The 12,249-nt window shown below is 41.1% G+C and overlaps 1 protein-coding gene and 1 non-coding gene across 2 annotated transcripts in view; both read right to left on the reverse strand.

The window, feature by feature from the left end:
* LOC126278899 (uncharacterized) overlaps nt 1-12,249 on the reverse strand; it is a 707,333-nt gene that overhangs the window by 139,982 nt on the left and 555,102 nt on the right. The gene's annotated exons all lie outside the window — the stretch shown is intronic.
* Nucleotides 10,464-10,538, reverse strand: Trnas-cga (transfer RNA serine (anticodon CGA)). The gene has a single exon. It is a non-coding gene; the product is annotated as a tRNA-Ser (tRNA).

Below are 12,249 nucleotides of genomic sequence, written 5' to 3' on the forward strand. Positions count from 1 at the left end.
ATTTTCCATTCATCTGTATATAATTCTTGTAAGCAACTTGGATGCAAGAGCTATTAAGCTGATTGTACGGTAATTCTCGCACTTGTCAGCTCTTACTGTCTTCGGAATCGGGTGGATGATGCTTTTCCGAAATTCAGATGGTATGTCGTCAGACTCATACATTCTATACACCAACGTGAATAGTCGTTTTGTAGCCACTTCCCCCCCCCCCCCCCCAAAATAAAAAAATTGAAATTCTGATGGAATGTTATCCATCCCTTCTGCGTTATTTGATCTTAAGTCCTCCAAAGCTCTTTTAAACGGTGTTCCGAAAGGACAGGCTAAACACCGTTGGCGGTGGTGTGTTTGTTGCTGTTAGAAGTAGTTTAACTTGTCGCGAAATTGAAGTAGATACTTCCTGTGAGTTAATATGAGCATTGGTCATTGTTAGCAACCGGAATAAAATTATAATAAGATCCTTTTACCGACCTCCCAATTAAGATGATTCAGTTGATGAAAGGTTCAATGACAACTTGAGTTTGATTTCAAACACGTACCCAGCTCATATGATAATATTTGGTGGTGACTTTAATTTACCCTCGATAAGTTGGCAAAAATACATGTTGAATTCAGGAAGTACGCATAAAATATCATCCGAAATTGTGCCAAACGCATTCTCTGAAAATTATTTCGAGGAGTTAGTTCACGAACCCACGTGAATAGTAAACGTTTGTGAAAACACACTTGACCTGTTACCAACAAATAATCCTGAGTTAATAACGATAATCAAAACTGATACAGGGATTAGTGAACAAAGGGCTGTCGCAGCGAAATTGAATTTGTAGTCCCAAAATCCTCCAAAAAAATCGAAAAGTATACCTATTCCAAAAAGCAGGTAAAAATTCACTTGACGCCGTCCTAAGAGACAATCTCCACTCATTCCAAATTAATAATATAAGTGTAGAATAAATGTGGCTTGAATTCAGAGAAATAGTATCGACAGCAACTGAGAGATTTATACCAAATAAATTAACAAACGACGGAGCTGATCCTACTCGGTACACAAAAAGGAGTTAGTACACTGTTGCAGAAACAAGGAAACAAACATGCCAAATTTAAACAGATGCTAAATCCCAAAAATAGGCGATATTTTACAGAAGCTCGAAATTTAGTGCGGATCTCAATGCGAGATGCTTATAAGAGTTTCTACAACGAAACTTTGTCTCGAAACCTGGCAGAAAATCCAAAGTGACTCTGGGCATATGTGAAGTATGTCAGCAGCAAGGAAAGATCAATGCCTTTTCCGCCCGATAGCAATAGAGATACTATCGAAGACAGTGCTGCCATAGCTGAATTACCAAACACAGCCTTCCGAAATGCCTTCAAAAAAGAAGACGAAATAAATATTGCAGAATTCGAATCGAGAACAGCTGCCAACACGAGTAACGTAGAAGTAAATATCTTCGGAATAGTTAAGCAATTTAAACCACTTATTAAAGGCAAGTCTTCTGGCCCAATTAGGTTCCTTTCGGAGTGTGCATTAGCTCCATACTTAACAATAATATAGAACCGTTCGCTCGACGAAAGATTCCTATCCAAAGACTGGAAAGTTGCATAGGTGACACCAATATTCAAGGAAGGTAGTAGGAGTAATACACTAAATTACAGGCCTATATCGTAAACGTAGATATGCAGCAAGATTTCGGAACATATATTGTGTTCAAACATTATGAATAATGTCGAAGAAAACTATCTATTGAAACACAGTGAACATAGGTTTAGAAAAAATTGTTCTTGTGAAACACAACTAGCTCTTTATTCACATGAAGTGTAGAGTGACAGTGACAAGGAATTTCAGATCGATTCCGTGTTTTTGAAATTCCGGAAGGCTTTTGACACTGTACCATACAAGCAGCTTGTAGTGAAATTGCGTACTTATGGAATATCGTCTCAGTTATGTGACTGGATTTGTGATTTCCTGTCAGAGAGGTCAGAGTCCGTAGTAACTAACGGAAAGTCATCGAGTAAAACAGAAGTGATTTCTGCCGTTCCCCAGTGTAGTGGTATAGGCCCTTTGCTGTTCTTTATCTATATAAACGATTTGGGAGACAACATGAGCAGCCGTCGTTGGTTGTTTGCACATGACGCTTTCGTTTATCGACTAATTAAGTCATCAGAAGATCAAAACAAACAGCAAAACGATTTAGAAAAGATATCTGAATTGTGCGAAAAGTGGTAGTTGACCCTTAGTAACGAAAAGTGTGAGGTCATCCACATGAGTGCCAATAGGAATTAGTTAAACTTCGCTTACACGATAAATCAGTCTAATCTAAAAGCCGTATATTACAATTACCAAGAACATAAATTGGAAGGAACACATAGAAAATGTTGTGAGGAAGGCTTACTAAAGAGTGCGTTTTGTAGGCAGGACACTTGCAAAATGTAACAGATCTACTAAGGAGACTGCCTGCACTACGCTTGTCCGCCCTCTTTTAGCATACTGCTGTTCCGTCTGGGACCTTTACCAGATAGGACTGAAAGTTCAAAGAAGGGCAGCACGTTTTGCATTGTCGGGAAATATGGAAAAGTGTCATAGAAATGATACAGGATTTGGGCTGGACATCATTAAAAGAAAGGCGTTTTTCGTTGCGACTGATTCTTCTCACGAAATTCCAATCACCAGCTCTCTTCTCCGAATGCGAAAATATTTTTTTGACACCGGCATATATAGGGAGAAACGATCACCACGATAAAATAAGGGAAATCAGAGCTCTTACGGAATGATATAGGTGTTCGTTCTTTCCGAGACTGGAATAATACACAATTGTGAACGTGGTTCGGTGAACCCTCTACCAGGCACTTAAATGTGATTTGCGGAGCATTCATGTAGGTGTAGATGTAGATACGATTCGCTGATGACATTGCTATCCTGAGTGAAAGTTAAGAAAAATTACGTGATCTCCTGAACGGAATGAATAGTCTAATGAGTACAGAGTATGGGTTGAGAGTAAATCGAAGAAAGACTAAGGTAGTGAGAAGTAGTGGAAATGAGAACAGCGAGAAACTAAACATCAGAACTGATGGTCAGAAAGCAGATGAAGTTAAGGAATTTTGCTGCCTAGGCAGTAAAATAACCAATGACGGACGGAGTAATTAGGACATCAAAAAAGCAGACTAGCAATGGCCCAGAGAAGTCTACTAATATCAAATATCGGTCCGGAGTACAGAATTGTATGGTAGTGAGACGTGGACTGCGGGCAAATCGGAACAGAAGAGACTCGAAGCATTTGAGATGCGGTGATACACACGAATGTTGAAAATCAGGTAGACTGATAAGGTAAGGAATGAGGAGGTTCTGTGCAGAATCGGAGAGGAAATGACTATGTGGAAAACACTGGTGAGACTTGAGGGAATGACTTCCATGGTATTAGAGGGAGCTGTAGAGGGGAAAAACTGTAGAGGAAGACAGAGATTGGAATACATCCAGCAACTAATTGAGGACGTAGGTTGCAGGTGCTACTCTAAAGATGAGAACTGTGATGTAAAGCTTTTTAATCCTGACGGTCAAACGTTATCGCCAGTCTGTCAGAAAAACGGTAAAATGAAATTACGTGCCACGAGGGCCTGGATCCGCTAACATGGTAGAAACACATCTTAACAGAAATCAATCTACATATGTTTCATTTATGTAAGAACAATGACGCAACATGCTAAAACATAAGTGGAACTATTACCTGTAAAACTCAAAGACTAGCAATCATCCTCGACAAACAAGATTTTTCTTTTTTAAGTAAATATTTTAATTTACATTTACCAAGTAAGTGTTCGGATCTCTTTTAATTAATGAATGAAACAGCAAAAGAGTGATAGTTAAACTAATTACCATAAATTACGTCAATTTCCTATTAATACCACGGGAAACATCTCTAAAATATTGATAACATGAAACTCCCTGTTCATTGTATATAAAGGCACAGAGTGATCAAAGATGTTCACCACCCTTTCTCGCCGAAGACAACAGCTCTGCAACGGAGGAACTTGGGTCCGCAGTTTGAGAAAATAGAGATAATGGGGCTAATTATCTTAACCTCCAATTAGGAAAACTCTTTGTTGTATCAGCTGTAAGCTTAAGAAACGACGCAGCAACTGCTTTGTTAAAACAAATTGTAGAACCTCTTGAATGGAGTGGGGTAAAATTGTTTTTATTACACAAGATTTTCCATTAGACAAGACTAACATTTCTCAGATGTTTTCACTTTCATGTGCGTACTCATTTTTTTAATTTTTTTAATACTACTCACACGACAGCATGTATATCCAAACACAAATGGACACTGGACAGGAATTTTAGCACATCTGGGTATGCAGTATGATTTTAGTTGTGTTTCATCCTTCAATTTTTTTATTTCTGTTTGTCTGTTCTTCCCCCCCCCCTCTCTCTCTCTCTCTCTCTCTCTCTCTCTCTCTCTCTCTCTCCCCTCTCTCTCTCTCTCCTTCTCTCTCTGTGCACGCGCGCGCACACATACACACACACACACACACACACACACACAAAGACACACAAAGACACACACACACACACACACACACACACACACACACACACAAAGAGAGAGAGAGAGAGAGAGAGAGAGAGAGAGAGAGAGAAACACGGAAACCAATTTTCTTTTTATTCACCCTAAGTCTTCTCCTTATCGGTGGGGATAGTCCTGTGGCGTTTGGATTTCTTCATGAATCTTTTTATGAATCACGTATCAAACCTTTTGAGAATGCTCCTTTAAATCTCATCTGTGCAGCCGCATAAATTCTGCTTCTTCTTCTAATATTTTGGCTGTATATCGCCTAGTCATTTAAGGATGAGCCGAAAGACATGCTTCAGCAGTCATTCCGTCCTTTTGCGCATGTGGGCTCAGGTACACAAGCGCCAATTACCATCATTGGCGGTGAAGAAGTATAATATGCATGAATTATATCTTTCGCTGTTCGGTCATTGCACGTTGGGATGTCGGTGTACCAATGCAGGCTGAACCGTGGCGATGTCATTGCACGAGTAAGTCTGTTACCTCAAGCGCCTTACTCCTTGCCTCAACCAAGCTGAAGTCTCCAGTTCTGTTAATTAAATTCGTCGCCAAGCGAATTTCATTTACCTATTTCAGCAATGAGTCTCAAAAGGACGAAATAAATGCAGAAGCTTTGACGTTTTTGTATAACGTAGAGTGACCAGCATCAACAGAATGTTCTGTTAAGCCGTTGTTGGCTGTAAGAGCCGGTTGTACGCACGGCGTTCCGTACATCTTTCATGGACTACAGGAGTAGTCTGTCCGATCTAAGGACACGTTCACAGATGTCTTGTTAACCCCAGCCTTCGGTAGAGTCAAATATTCTTTGACGAAACCAAAGAGTGCTGTTGTCTTTAGTGGAGGACGAAAAGTTCCTTTTATTTGTGACTGTTTTTGGAGTGTTCTGAAGCAAAAAGCAAACCAACTTTGTATTTATGGCAACTTCATGAAATATGTGAGGGAGTAATACGAAGCAAATAAAAGCAGAGTGGAAAATATAAACGATCATCTCTTCAACGTGAGGCCCACATGAACAACATTTGACTATTCCGAAGGACTGTTGAGGCTTCTAAGAGGTACCTGGCATCCAATTTTAACCTGTGCAGTAGAAACCAAATATAGAACATACTTGTCACAGAGGGTTACAGGCGATTGTTGTTTTCAGACAAGACACTTACTTTTCGTCTGTCGATTACTCGTTTTACTAATGCACGCTGATCTGTTTCGAGCCCTTCCGCCCATCTTCAGATCAGTCTTAACAGAACCATTAGTTAGTTACCTTTCGTCAATCTGTAACTACGACAGAGAATGAGAAGATGGTCGACATCGCACGAATCCGTTTAAGTTGAAATAAAACAGCGATCGACACACGGAAAATATGTCTATTTCCAGGAACAATGAAAGTGTAAAAAAACACCACGAAACAATATGCTAGTCAAACTGCGTCTATTCTCATTGCTTAGGAAGAGCGGTGGTGTCAGTGGCAAAGACTGAAGCACAAAGAAACTTCCGTGGTTAATCATAGGTGACCTAAGATATTTATGTATAAGCTCCAAGCTCCGAAAAAGACGACTTTATATCCCCATTTAATTTAGGATAAACACCATTAATGACTATCTCATCGCGAATGATCGTACCTTAGGCGTCCTTCAGACGTTGAGAACATAGTTCCGTTGTGTTACATACAATCGTTATATAATCGACTCGACTTCCTACCCAAGTGATAGGTATTGTACAGTTATTCAGATGAACACTCAAAAAAGTAATGTTTAAAATCCTTAATAATCCTAGATCCGGCTTATTTTCGATACACAGCCGCAAATTATAAATGTGAAAAGCCAATTTAATACAACTGGATATGGTTTTATGCACACAATCGCTTAAAATACAGATCTTGGATTTGGTAAACATGAACCTACACTTAGAAAGTACAGACGCTCAGTCATCAAGAAGTCTGTGGAAATAAGAGTGCAAGTGGTGTGAATAAGAGTGCCAGTGAACAATTTTCGTAAATATTTTGTATTTGGACTTAACAGTGACTGAGTGTAGGTCGTGATGGAACAAGATTCGGCAAGTGACATTTCACAGTTGGCGACAAATATAATCACTCGTTGCAGTGAGCCTTCACTAGATAACTTATATCCGTGGAATACTTCCACTTCTGCAACAGTAAGCAACAATGGGTGACATTTTCGAAATCTCGGAATTTATTCGAGAATGAACGCTAGAGCACTTTAACATTTAATAAGACAAATACTGTCAAATGCCTATCGTCTTGAAATGGGATGCTTTTGTGATGAAGTTACAACTTTTTGGGGATGATGGAGAAGGTAAATATATCAATTTGAGGAAAGGGATCCTGCTCTGGAAACGACGGAGTGGAAAGTCATAAGTGAAAATCGTTCTGATACCTATGACTGTAGAGAACACGTATTAGTACTGTTGTTGCTATAATTTTAGGGTACCTTACGTGGCAGTTTATTTCCGTACTGAACCTAAAATCTTCTGGGTAGTTAAGCCGCGTTATATTTCTTCAAAAATCGGTGTTTCCACCCTTATGCTGGGATTTTCTACAGGGTCTTGAGGAGTCCACTGTAGAGAGCACTATCTACAGCGGATACCACAAGATACTGAAGAAGATCCCAACAGAGGGGTCAAACGCAGGTTATTTGAAGAAATATAATGCGGCCTGGCAACTCAGATTTTAACTTCAGTGCAACGGCCATGAAAGCCTGTCGGCTTATTCCCATACTGTTACGTAACCTGTTTTAGTTTAATATACAGATCGCAGTCAAATCAAATCACAAACCCTTCATGAGGATGATTCGTCGGTGTCGCAGATGACACTCGTTCCAGAGTCTGAGGCACTACGCTGCATCTTAGAGCTTCAGAGCGAGATATCATTGACTTAGAGCGGACTATAGGGGCCGATCTCGGCTTTGACTTTTCAACCACCCCAGCACCCATTGTCTGCCCTCGCGCATATTTCACGTGGCAGAGTAGGCAGAGTACTGTGCCATGACTAATACAGGAAATTCAGCTACACCCCTACCTTCCACAGAAAGTACATTGTTTGACTCCTGCTGGCTTTGGGCCTCTTGTTGTGTTCAGACAACAGTTCTTGGAGCGCCTTACTTCCAATCATCATTTTCCTGCGTATCTACTCTTCATGAATGAAGCCTGTTTTAGCAGAGAGGATATACTAAACGGCCAATAGTCATGTTTGGGCATTATGAGAATCCTCACACTGCATTTGGGAAGAGGTATCAACACAGATTATCAGTCAATATGAGTGCAGACGTACTCATTGTTTACGTTCTAGGTCTGCTTCTTCTTCCTCTCCACTTGAATGCAGAAGGGTACATAGTGTTTATCAGAGACTTACTGCACACATTCCTTGAACATATCCCACTTGTTACTTGACAACATTATAGAGCCCCACCTGGTATCTGATAGAGTTCATGAACACCTCTGTCAGACATTCCCTGAAAAGTGAACAGGTACAGGAGGTCCAGTTTCCTGACAGCATGTTCACCTGTCCTCATCCCAACTGATTTTTTCTTGTGGGACAAGGCGAAAAGTGTTGTGTACAAGACATCCGACGAAACTGAACAGGGTCTCTCGGCAATATTTGTCACTCTTGCGACGCTGTTGATAAGACAGCGGAGATATTAGGACGGGTACGTCAGAACATTGTGCGACGACACCAAGCCTGTATTGACTCTGGGGCACACCGTTTTGAACACCTGTTGTAAAAGCATCAGCTTGTGAAACTTCTGCAGGTAAATGGAATTCGATGTTACTGTACCACAGAATTATGATTTTTGATCGCTCTGACATGGATTTACGTGCCCCGTTACTAGTCCATCAACATGGGAAATTATCTTAGGATATTGTGGAGTATTCAGCGGGAATTCTGTACATCATTTACAGGGCTGGAGCGCTGCACCAGGCTACAGCGGGACTGGAGTAGACTTTCACTTATACTTTTCTACTCGGTCGTCTCAGGACTAGTTTCAGTTACCTCAAGCTCATACATTTCGCCTTCTCCATCAACCCTGAAAGTAATTTGCATCATCATGGAATCAACCCGCATAACAATGTCATCCATTTGTGCACCTGAGTGCCAGAGAATGAGGAAGAAGGCGGTAGAGAGAAAGTAAAATTCCATTTGAGCTACTATGTATTTATGTGAGTGTATGGTGTCTTGTTCTTTCGGACATGTCAGAAAGAAGAGAGACTCAGCACTCCTATTATTGATCTGCCTCGATAGGCAACGAATACACGGCTTTCAGTGCGAACGCACAATTACATTGAACCTCCTGCGTGTCTCAAAGCACCTAGCATAGATGACGTGGACAAGGGACTGCGGATAGGTTGCGCTGGATGAGGATGTGAGTCGAGTGGGAAGCCTTCCGAGATAGACAGCACAATTGCGAAGAAGCCGGTGTGCGGATAGCGCAGTGGTTAACGGAACTGTCTTAGAAGCAGAAGATCTCGGGTTATAATCTAAGTGTGACACACAGTTTCAGACCTGATTTGGCCCAAAATGCGGATCAACAAACATCAAAAGCCCTTCCCATTCTCCCCCTCCCTCCCCCCCTCGCCAATCCCAAATTACATGGTACTACGAATTTGATATTTGTGAAAGTCATGCAAAGATCAGACGTCGCGGAGAAACGGTAATTGTCGGGAACTACAGTAAAATAAACTAAAAAAAAAGATAATCTCACGGAATGAATCTACGTACATGAAGTAATTTTAGGATTTTACCTCTTACCAACATCCTTTTTCCCACAAAAGATGACATTTTAACTAACGAGAATGACGTACAAACGCTGTACATATGAAAGCTGTTTCCAGGTTAATGTTCTGTGGATGAAATCCTTTCATTCGATATATTTGACAGTAACTCTCTACTCCATTTTTTTTCGCAATAAACTATTTTTTGTGTTTCTAGTACCACCATCAGCCTGTCAAGAGGAATCGATTAACAGTTTCTAAACATGGCTTCCTCAAAGCAGTGGTATTATGTGAAGGTATCCATTTTATATAATGAATCACTGATTTACACAGTCATTGCCCTTTAATCTAAAATAACACAAAATACGTAGCATTACATGTTTTAGCAATTACGCCCTCTCTATCACATAGAGCTTGCTTTTCGATGTATCAAAACAGTAACATAACGAGATACAAGTTATAAGATGCTGTCTCAGTTGTCGTGGTGAAGGGGGGAGGGAAATCGGCCGTGGGCCTTCAAAGGAACCATTCGGGCATTTGCGTGAAGCGACTTAAGGAAATCACGTAAAACGTAATTCAGGATGTCCAGGCGCGAGCTTGAACACTCGTCCTCCAGAATGCGATTTTATATTTCAGAACAAAATGTTTGACAAGGAGAGTAAGGGGAATTGTCTGGCGATTACATTTACAGACATGATCTGTGGCTCATATATTAATTGTTAGTGTGTCTTGGTAACTTTTATAATTGTCTTGGAAATACGGTTTTCGGCAATGATTAATTTTCAGCTAACGTCACTATTATCGTCTAATGTTATTGGAAACGGTAAATTGGCATCCATATTACAGAAATTTTATCGATTTATTTACCAGGTATACTAATACGAACAATATTTAAAGCATAAAATTCTGAACCCATATCTCTAGATTTGAAACTAGGCGAAATATTTAGAGGTAAGTCCCTTAAGCGATTCTGACAAAACTCACTCGGCTTCAAATGAAAGAAAGACACACACACCTATTCACCTTGACTGATCAATTATTATTCGCGTATAATTAGCACTATAACATCGTATTTGCTTACCTACGTGATGGATCCAGATATATTCTGGGAACAGTTTCAGTCAGTACTCTTCAGGTTACAATTATGATTTGTCTTGAAACTTCCTGGCAGATTAAAACTGTGTGCCCGACCGAGATTCGAACTCGGGACCTTTGCCTTTCGCGGGCAAGTGCTCTACCAACTGAGCTACCGAAGCACGACTCACGTCCGGTACTCACAGCTTTATTTCTGCCAGTATCCGTCCCTGCACTCCGCTGCAGAGTGAAAATCTCATTCTGGAAACATCCCCCAGGCTGTGGCTAAGCCATGTCTCCGCAGTATCCTTTCTTTCAGGAGTGCTAGTTCTGCAAGTTTCGCAGAAGAGCTTCTGTAAAGTTTGGAAGGTAGGAGACGGATACTGGCAGAAGTAAAGCTGTGAGTACCGGACGTGAGTCGTGCTTCGGTAGCTCAGTTGGTAGAGCACTTGCCCGCGAAAGGCAAAGGTCCCGAGTTCGAGTCTCGGTCGGGCACACAGTTTTAATCTGCCAGGAAGTTTCATATCAGCGTACACTCCGCTGCAGAGTGAAAATCTCATTCTGGAAACATCCCCCAGGCTGTGGCTAAGCCATGTCTCCGCAGTATCCTTTCTTTCAGGAGTGCTAGTTCTGCAAGTTTCGCAGAAGAGCTTCTGTAAAGTTTGGAAGGTAGGAGACGGATACTGGCAGAAGTAAAGCTGTGAGTACCGGACGTGAGTCGTGCTTCGGTAGCTCAGTTGGTAGAGCACTTGCCCGCGAAAGGCAAAGGTCCCGAGTTCGAGTCTCGGTCGGGCACACAGTTTTAATCTGCCAGGAAGTTTCATATCAGCGTACACTCCACTGCAGAGTGAAAATCTCATTCTGGAATGATTCGTCTTACCAATACAAGACGACCCAAAATTATCTCTACCAGTCTTTACAGAGTTTCTGCTCTGTTATATGCGTGCACGTACGCACACACACACACACACACACGCTGAGTGGGCTACACCAGAGCCCCTGACTACGGGAGGTTGGAGCGGGGATGGATGTGGCTAACTCAGTAGAACTGTTACATTCATATAATATAACTTTACTATATTTTAACAGTGCAATGGACCTACAGATTAATGAGGGAAATAATAATACTTTTCCTGAGAATACGGTACAGCCCGCTACGGAGAAATGTAAAGCGCAACAACAACGAAATACTGTTTGATTATAGGAGTGAATCCCTAGAAAGGACTCCTTGTTTTCTATCCAAGTACCAGGGCAAAAAAGTCCCCACTGGTAAATTTGTGACTGTGCCTTGTTTGAGTAATGACGAAAGCTACGCCATGAAGACCGTAACGTAACACTACCCTACTGATACATCAGAATTTCCATGCCTGGTGGACATGTTGATTAAAATTCCATTCTTATTACAGCTTATTTCCAGTACTGTTAGTACAGAGAGAAGCCATTCTTACTGCTTGAAAATGGTATGAAAGCTATTGGAATGATTCAGATGGAGATCTCAACGCATCCTGCGTAGAGGACACACATCTGCAGCTCTGAAAAGTAAATGGTTGACAAGAAGTGAAATCCACGCTGATGTTACAGGCAGATGGATTGAGAGCTCAAGATGCCTTTTGGTGGTCGTATGGCAGGCGCTTTCGTAATCAAGGTAGCCGAAATGTTTGGTGTTACAACAGACACTCTATTGAAGGTGTGTACCACATACAGGGAAGGTGGAGAACAGTTTTCATTGGGTCACTAGGGACGAAAGTATATGTTGAGTGATCGTAACAGACAGTCATTGAAAAGAATTGAAAAGAAAAATAAGAACATGACAGCTGCGAAAGTACTATAGAACTATATCGCGCTCACGAACCTGATCTGCATCAAAACAACAATAAGGAAACTTCATAAGCCT

This window comes from Schistocerca gregaria, chromosome 6 (assembly GCF_023897955.1).
Source record: "Schistocerca gregaria isolate iqSchGreg1 chromosome 6, iqSchGreg1.2, whole genome shotgun sequence".
Lineage (NCBI taxonomy): Eukaryota > Metazoa > Arthropoda > Insecta > Orthoptera > Acrididae > Schistocerca > Schistocerca gregaria.